A 9870-nucleotide genomic window follows, 5' to 3' on the forward strand; every position below is an offset into this window, starting at 1 on the left:
GGAGTGGGATGGACTGGGAATTCGAGGTTAGTAGATGCAAACTATTCCATTTAGAATGGATACGCAATGAGATCCTACGTACAGCACAGGGAACTATATCCAGTCTCTTGGGATAAAATATGATGGAAGATAATACAAGAAAGGGAATATATATATATATATATATATATACATATAAACTGTGTCTCTTCGCTGCACAGCAGAAATTGACACATTGTAAAGCAACTACACTTTAATTTTTAAAAAAAAATTTTTTTTTTTTAATTTAAAGCTGTGTGGTAGTGGGCAGTTTGGTTTGATGTTACATTTTTGCTTTATGGGTTAGTAGGACCTTACAGAAGGAAATGGACAAGGGAGGGAGGGAGGCTGGCGTCACATGTTTCCCCTCCTGGTTTTTGTAGAACTCTGGGTTACAGGCCTGGAAGCAACCCTGTTTGCCTTGCAAAATGTAAACAAAGACATTACCCTTAAACAGTGGGATAATGTGCCTTCCTCATCCCAGCTAACAGCAGGACTCCGGCAATCAGACCAAATAAATTAAGTCACTGGCACTGGGAAGGTTTGCTCCCACAAAGAAAGGCAATTTAAGTAATTAGCCAGTCTTTATGGCAAGATCATCTCCTGGGCTCAGCGGGGGCCAGGGAGCACCGGGCTGTTCTACGAGGAAAGCTATTCTTCATTTTTACACCCTCTTCCTCTGAAGCAAACATGCAAAGCAGGCTCAGAGAGGATGCTTTTCCTCAGTGCCTCTCAGGGTCCCAAATGCAAAGAGGGTGATGGTGGCTAAGTCAAACTAGCACGTGCCGACAAGTTTTGTTTCATTTAGGGTTTTCATCACTTGTTCTCCAATGAAAACAGCTCTGTTGTTTTTCCAGATTATCAAAGTAACCCATGCTTGTTATTAAAACAAGTTTAAACAATAACAAATAAGAGTAGTTATAAAGTAGAACGTTAAAATTATCTATAATCCTCTCAACCAGAAAGAGCTATGGCTCCTAGTTCCATATATTAGGCTTTGAGTTTATATAATTATAAATAAAAATATGACAACACTAAACTAGTTGTACTCTAACCATTATAATCTTTGTTTTCCTCTTACTCTATTTTGTGTATCTTTACATGTTAATAAGTATATATTCTTGATGTCATACCACAAAGAACCCTTTGCCCAACTGGAAATGGAAAAATGGGCAGAAGACTCTAAGTCTTTAGCAGTCTTTGGAGGCAATGTCCAAAAAACATTAAAAGAATACGAAGCTTCATCAGTCATTAGGAAAATTCAAATTTTAGCCACCAGAATAGCTTAAGTGAGAGAGGGAAAAGCACATGGTGACAAGGATGTGAAGCAATTAGAACCCTCATACACTGCCGGCTGGTTGTAAACCTGTACAACCACTTTAGAAAACTGTTTGGCACTATCTATGAAAACTAATCATATGTATACATAGAGTTCAGTAGTTTTATTCCTAGGTAAATACCCACAGAAGTGCATATACTTCTTCACTGAAACAAAGGTACAAGAATGTGCACAGCCTCATTATTCATAATGGCCTCAAACTGGAAACAACCAAACATCCAGGTATTGTAGAATAGATATGAGACAAGCTGGAACCTGGGACTTGGGATATGGGACCTGTATCCTTTGCTGAAATGCTTGCACCTAGACAAACCTCTCCAAGAGCAACAAAATACAAAGAAACTATAAGAGATTGGATGCATGCACAGCTGGGGCAAATTATGAACAACAAGCCACAAAAGTCTGAGAAACAAAAGCAGAATAGTGTGTACGCACCCTGCACACAGCACCACCAAGGGCGTGGGCAGACCAATCTAAGCCACCCCTCCTGCCTGGACCCACTCTTACCCTCACTCCACTTAAGGGACCAAATTGCTCCCCACTCAGGGAGCAAACAAGGGAATCTGTTACTTGTTTTTCCCCCTCCGGCTGCAGCGCAAGTTCCAATAAAGCTTGTCTGATTTCTCCTCTAGCCTCTTATCAATTTCTATTGATTTAGGTGTCCAAAACCCCTGACCGGCAACAGATAAATAAACTGTAGAATATCTGTAACGAAATATTATACAATAGTGAGAATGAATAGATCCTATGTGTAACAACACAGATGACTCTCACAAATATGACAGAGGTAAAGAAGCCAGCCACAGAAAATTACACATTGTACAATCCATGTATGACAACATCAAGAGCAAGTTTACTAACCACGGTGAAGTCAGGACAGAAATTATCATTCTCAGGGGATAGGGACTGTAGGGGGGACACAAGGGGATTTCTGGGCAATAGTAAACTTGACTTTATTGACTTGGGTACTAGCTATAGGAGTGTATTCACTAATGTATACCAAGCTGCACCCTTAGGATCTGTATATTTTTCTGTATGTAGTATGCCAAAAAATATACTATATACAGTAACACTACCAATACAATTAAACTGATCAATTCTCCAAAGGCTGGAATCAAGTGGATTATATTCAGATTTTTTTTCTCACAAATTGTAGGAATTTCCTATTTTTTTTTTTCTTTTTGTCTGCACCCGAGTCATGTGGAAGTTCCCTCACCACAGCAGAGACACAAGCCACAGCAATGACAATGCTGGATCCGTAACCTGCTGTGACATAGGAAACTACAGAATTTCCTAATTTTATTTATTTTTTATTTTTTCCTTTTTATGGCTGCACCTGTGGCATATGGAATTTCCCAGACTAGGGGTCACATTGGAGCTGCAGCTGCTGGCCTATAGCTGCTTGCAGCAACACCAGATCCTTAACCCACTGAGCAAGACCAGGGATCGAACTCGAATCTTCATGGACGCTATGTTGGGTTCTTAACCCGCTGGGCCACAATAGGAACTCCCCAGAATTTCCTAATTTTAAAGCAAAAACTACAATCAAATTGCATACAATATTGATGACATTTCCATTTTTTAACCCTCTAGCTATTTTGACCCCTAGCTGCCTGTCCCCCTCAATAGTTATGTAATAAAGTAATTGACTGTATAAAGAACCATATCTAGACACTGTTTCAGGGTTAAGCAGTAAAGAACATCCCAATGTTTGGCTCCTGGAGCCATCCCCACAGGGCTAGACAGTGGTTCTTTCCAAAGGGTACTTTGTAATCAGCTAACCTCAGGTATATATGGGCAAGTGCAAACTGCATTGTTAGTTGTACTTTGTAGCAATGCTACAATTGCCCATATATACCTGAGGTTAGCTGTATCCTGCCTCAGGCCTGAGGCACAATTTTCCCAGCTTCTGGGAGGGTTGCTTCTTGAGGACTCAAGAGACTCCCTCCCCAGAAATTGTTGTCAACAGAATGAAGCTGCCTGCTTGGCTTATGCTTCTTCCTAGGGCAGCTCATGTCCAGTGACTGGTCCATACAGGAATAAAAAGGCTGCCCCCTGCCTCAGTGGGAGACTGCTCTGAAGGACCACCCAAGCCCCAGGGTGCCCCATGAGTTGGCATGAACCCTCTACTGAAACTGTGTCACAGTTCAGATTTTCCCTCTCTCCAATCTTGCTTATTTCCTCCCAGACATTGTGTGTTTGAGAATATTCCCCATAATCCTTCCCACACACAAATCTCTGATTCAAAGTTTGTTTCCCAGGGGAACTGATGTGAGACGTTCACTTAGGAGAAAGAATTCAAAATGCATGTCACATCATAGTAACCCAGCATTGTCCAGGATAGGCTTTATGGAAGGTGAGAGCTTAAGGCCACACAGAATTATGATTTGGAAGAAGCCAACTTGAAGCTTTCCAGATAACGAAACACGAGGAAGCCTCAGGTCAGAAGCATAGATGGGCAGAGCTGGGGAGCCATTGCTTAGGTTGACCTAACCAGAGCAGAATGGCTTTGTTGAGAAATAGAGACGACAGAGACACAAGGTTTCATAGACCAATGAAGGCTGATTGGGGGTGGGGAGGGAAGCCTTGGCTTGAAGTTGGTTTTAATAAAATTGACCCTGTGGTGATTTTTCAATAAGCGATTGGTAAAAGTAAAGCTACCTTTGGAAAAAGCTAGCAGCAAAGGACAAGAATAATTGCAGGTGAGACTGATAGCTTGAAGACCAACACGGCAGATGGGGTCACAAGCCCAGGGAACGGGCACCACATGCCCAGACTGCAAAGAGCTCCCAGGATGTTCAGAAGATGAGAGGCATCTTTCCTACATGAAGGGCTGTCGTGAGAAAAAGGTATCAGCCTTGCTCAGTGGGGCAACCCTAAGCTATTAAGGAAGCAAATATCAGTTAAATACAAGGAAACACCTTCATTCAACGGGAGAGCTATCCAACAATGAATTGGACTTTTCTTTGGCAAAGGCGAGCTCACATCCCTGGAGATTTTTTTAAAGAGGCTGGTGGTTTCTTATTAAAGATAAGAGGAAGCCAGCAATGAGTAGAAGGTTAAACAAGGGTCCTTTCAACTCCCTTTTAAGCCCTCTGAAATAATGGAAAGAAAATCTCGACCCCACCAAGAAAAACTGGCTAAATTTTAGTGACTTGTGGGGATGGGGTGTGAGGAAATGTTCCCAATTGCCTCTGAGTTCTCAAACACAGGGGGTGAAATGCAGTTGGTAAAATTGATCCCGATATGAAAGTGTTGTGATTGGTCGTTTTTTAAACAATAAAGCAGAAAGTTGGACTCTGCTTCCAGTTGAAGTGAAAATGATGTCTGTGGTATCTTGCGTCAACCACAAGATGGGAGCAACACAAAAGGTAACTTACTTCCATCCAAAGCTGACCCCCAATTTTCAGAATGGAGCATCCAGCTGCCAGCTGCTCATAGCAGTTCTCTTTCCCCTCATAGCTCCTGCAACATTAGAGGAGAAAAGGGATTCCTAGCAACAGCAAGTGAAGACTTCAAAGTCTCCTTCTGGTCCCATTACCCTCACTGCCTCCTGAACAGGGTTGGGGAATATTCAGAATTTCCATCACAAGGTCAGCCTCTTCGTGATTTTCTCTCAGCTGCTGGTTACAACCAGGCTCACTCATCCTAGGTCTGTTAAAAAGCTTTTTGGAAGATTCATATTTGTTAAGAGATTTCAGATGACTCGTATTTCTCCTGGAGTCTGTTTCTTTGAAATTGTATCTTTATGCAGAGTTGGAAAAGGACTGTGCATTATTTTATTATATTTATAACATATATTTTTAAGTTGTAGTTCTAAGATCAGTTTCTTCTTGCGGGAGTTCTTTTGCTTTCTCAAGTTTGACTTTATTATACCCATCTGCCCCCTCTTCCCCAATCACTTCATTGAGGACTGGGATTCTTCATGGTTTCCCACTTACAGGGCTGATATTTTGGGTTCATACTCAAAGGAGAGTAAATCTGGCTCACCCCTTCTGCATACTGTGTGCCTCCAACTTCTGCATGAATGACATTTGTTCCTAGAGTGCCAATCCTGTTTTGCAGAATCCCTCAGAATCAATGAGAGCACAGGCCATCTGGTCTAGTACCCACTGAAGGTGTTAAAAGGCACATGGGCACCATTGTGTGTTTGGGGGTTTCCTGCCTCAAGTTCACATGTTTAAGACCAGTTTTGCTCCTGTTACAGTGCTAACCACGAGACAGAAAGAGGAACAATATTTTCTTTCTTTCTTTTGGCCTCGCCCACGGCATGCAGAAGTTCCCAGACCAGGGATCGAACCCATGCCGTAGCAGTGACCTGAGCCACAGCAGTGACAACACTTGATCCTTAATCCTCTGTGCCATATGAGAACCCTAGAATTCTATGTTCAATGGAGAATCTCACACTGAAGTGGAGTACTCCTTCAGCAAAAACAGAATACAGCCGCAACTGTATTTCAAAGAGTTGAACAAAAATTGCCAAGAGACAACTTTAGAAATGTTGAAAGACAAAAGCAAGCTCTCCAAAATCGCCATTAGCATCAGTCTGGGTGGAACATCAATGGTGAGGTTTTCATCTCTGTCTGATTTCTCTAGGATCAAGGATATGGACTTCCCTCGTAGCTCACAATATAACTACATGGCATTGTTTCTCTCCAGGCTCAAGGACAGATGTGAATATGGTAGGGAGGGGTCTGCTTTTCAAGGGTACCCACCACCCCATGACTAGGGATACAAATGTAAGTAATATAGTGTCTAGGTCCTTACAGGTAAAACAATAAAAATGTGTTTTATACAGGTTTGTGTTCTTTCTGTGGCAGGGACTCCAGAACAGCTTTTCCTTTTCAAATCCTTGAAGCTGAAACTTTCTGTGTGATGTTGGCTCATTACTGTGTGAATGAGGTCAGGGTCTTTAGTTCAGCATCCTGGGGACCAGCTTGCTGCTCTGTTTCATAGCCACAGACCACAACTATAACCTCAATCAGCAATGGTTTGACTGTATTTAGTATGTTTGCAATCACAAGAAAACCAGGTAAAAAAATACTTGCTTCAACTGGGGAAACTATGTACAATGCGGCTTTCTGACTCTATTCTCCTTTTCTTCAGAAGTTACTTTTTAAATTTTAGCATATATTCATCCAATCGCCTGGTGATCTATTTCTCTCTCTTAATAATAGTAAATCAAATGTAGATAGGAATAAGTCTCCCTCACTTGCCTAATCGCCCAGTGTACAACTATACTACAGGAATCTATTATTCTTGAGTTTTTTGGGGGGTAGGGGTTGGTTTTGTTTTTGGCCACACCTGTGGCATGCAGAAGTTCCATGGCCAGGGATTGAACCCACACCAGAGCAGCAACCTGAGCCACAGCAGTGACAACACTGGATCCTTAATCCACTGAGCCACCAGGAAACTCCTACTATTCTTGAGTATTATGAAAACTTGCAGTTTCTTTCTATGTATAAATGAAATATGCATATAATTATTCCAATTTTTTACATACACAAAATATTCTATTCCAAACCTTTATTTTTCTCACTGAATAATATTTTGGTGAGAGCCTTCCAAACTGGCCCATAAAAAGTTTTCTTCATTATTTTTCATGGCTTTATAGTATTCCATTTGTCCTAAAATTTTTTAACAGTCTCTATTGGAAGACATTTCAGTTATTCACAATGCTTTGCATTTTATTTTTAAAAGGTGCAATAAATAACCTTATACATACATCCTAGGATGTTTCTGTAGGATAAATTCCTAGAAGTGGAATTGGGAGGAATATGCATTTGTAATAGATATTGTCAAACCATTTTTCATAGGAGTTTCCTTATTTCTTTAACATATAACATGGAAGTTTTAAAAATGATGTACCCTTGCCTCACTCTATACAAAAATATTAACTCTAGATGGATCAAATACCTAAATGTAAGAGCCACACTAGAGAACTCTTCAAAGAATAAATGGGACAAATCTTCATGACCTTAGATTTGGTAGTGGATTCCTAGATATGATTCCAGACACACAATCCACAAAAGAAAAAATAAGTTGAACTTCATCAAAATTTAAAACTTCTGGAGTTCCCGTCGTGGCGCAGTGGTTAACGAATCCGACTAGGAACCATGAGGTTGCGGGTTCGATCCCTGCCCTTGCTCAGTGGGTTAACGATCCGGCGTTGCCGTGAGCTGTGGTGTAGGTTGCAGACGCGGCTCGGATCCCGCGTTGCTGTGCCTCTGGCGTAGGCCGGCGGCTACAGCTCCGATTCAACCCCTAGCCTGGGAACCTCCATATGCCGCGGGAGCGGCCCAAGAAATAGCAACAACAAAGACAAAGACAAAAAAAAAAAAAAAAAAAAAAAAAAAAAAAAAAAAAAAAAAAAATTTAAAACTTCTCTGCATCAGAGAAAACTACCCAAAAAAGTGAAAAGAAGACACACAGAATGGGAGGCAATATGTGCCAACAACTTTCTAATAAATATCCATTATAAAGATCCACTTACAGTTCAACAATAAAACAAATTACCCAATTTAAAAATGAGTAAAGAACGGGAGTTCCTGTAGTGGCTCAGCAGAAATGAATCTGACTGGTATCCATGAGGAGGCAGGTTTGATCCATGGCCTTGCTCAGTGGGTTAGGGATCCGGTGTTGCTATGAGCCGTGGTGTAGACCAGCAGCTACAGCTCAGATTCGACCCCTAGCCTGGGAACCTCCATATGCCACAGGTTCGGCCCTAAAAAGACAAAAAAAAAAAAAAAAAAAAAAAAAAAAAAGAGTAAAGGACGTGCATTGACATTTCTCCAAAGAAGATAAACAAATGGCCAAGAAGAACAGGGAAAAATGCTCAACATCATTAGTCATCAAGGAAATGCAAATCAAAGCCACAATGATGTCCAGTAATTGAATATACTTTATGACCCAGAATTGCCAGAATTGTACATTTAAACCTGTTAACAATGGTAAATTTTAGTTATGCCTATTTTGCCACAATAAAAAAAATTAAAGCAAAGACCCTAAAAACAAAACAAAACAAAGAAACCCAAAATAAGTTACCAGTTCAACCTACTCGTATGGTTATAATAGGAAAAGAAGAAAGGAAGGAAGGAAGGAAGGGAAGAACGAACTAACAAAAGAAAGAGAAGGAAGGAAAGAAAAGGAAAGAGAGTGAGGGAAGGAGGGAGGGATGAAGGAAAGGAGAGAGAGAGAAAGGAAGGAAAGAAGGAAGAAAAGGAAAGAAAGAAAGAAAGAAAAGAAAGAAAGAAAGAAAGAAAGAAAGAAAGAAAGAAAGAAAGAAAGAAAGAAAGGAAGGAAGGAAGGAAGGAAGGAAGGAAGGAAGGAAGGAAGGAAGGAAAACAGACACATGGTGTTGAGGATGTGGAGAACTGGAACACTTGTACAACACTGGCTAAAATGTAAAATTATATAGCCACCTGTAGAAAGCAGGCAGACTCTCAAAACATTAAACATAGAGTTATCATTTGACCCAATAAATTTACTTCTATACACCCAGGAGAAATGAAAACATATGCACAAAATATTCACAGTAGTATTATTCATAACCAAAAGATGGAAACAGCCCAAATGTCCATCGACTACTTAACAGATAAATAAAACATGGCATATCTATACAACGGGATGTCATCTGGCCATAGAAAGGAATGAAGTTCAGATACACACTATAGCACAGATGAACCTTGAAAACACTCTATTAAGTGAAAGAAGCCAGTCACAAACTACCCCATATTATATGATTCCATTTGTATGAAAAGTTCCAAGTAGGCAAATGTATAAAGATAGAAAGCAGGTTAGTATCAGGAGTTCCCGTTGTGGAGCAGCATAAACGAATCCAACTAGGAACCATGAGGATGCAGGTTCAATCCCGGGCCTTGCTCAGTGGGTTAAGGATCTGGCGTTGCCGAGAGCCATGGTGTAGTTCGCAGATGCGGCTCGGATATGGCGTTGGTGTGGCTGTGGTGCAGGCCAGCAGCTGTAGCTCTGATTTGACCCCTAGCCTGGGAACCTCCATATGCCTTGGGTGTGGCCCTAAAAAGCATTAAAAAAAAAAAAAAAAAAAAAAAAAGTAGGTTAGTATTTGCTTAGGGCTGGGGAGGTCAGGGAGTGGGAAGTAACAGCAAAGAGATTAAAGAGTTCTAAAATTAACTGCGGTGATGGTTGCACAACTCTGTGCCCTAAATGCACTAAAAACTGCTGAATTGCGCACGTCAAATGGGTAAATTGGGTGCTGTATGAATTACATATCAAGCTGCTACAAAACAAACCTGATCTAATTACTAAGGAATCTAGTTACCTGTTAGTGGTAGGATAGCAAGGTTGGTCTTCCATGATTATCCTCACTGGAAAGCCTATTAAATCTTTTTTATTTATTTATTTATTTTGTCTTTTTGTCTTTTCTGGGGCCACACCTGCAGCATATGGAGGTTCCCAGGCTAGGGGTCTAATCGGAGCTGTAGCCACCGACCTACACCACAGCTCATGGCAATGCCAGATCCTTAACCCACTGA

Source organism: Sus scrofa, chromosome 15 (genome assembly GCF_000003025.6).
Source record: "Sus scrofa isolate TJ Tabasco breed Duroc chromosome 15, Sscrofa11.1, whole genome shotgun sequence".
Taxonomy (NCBI): Eukaryota; Metazoa; Chordata; class Mammalia; order Artiodactyla; family Suidae; genus Sus; species Sus scrofa.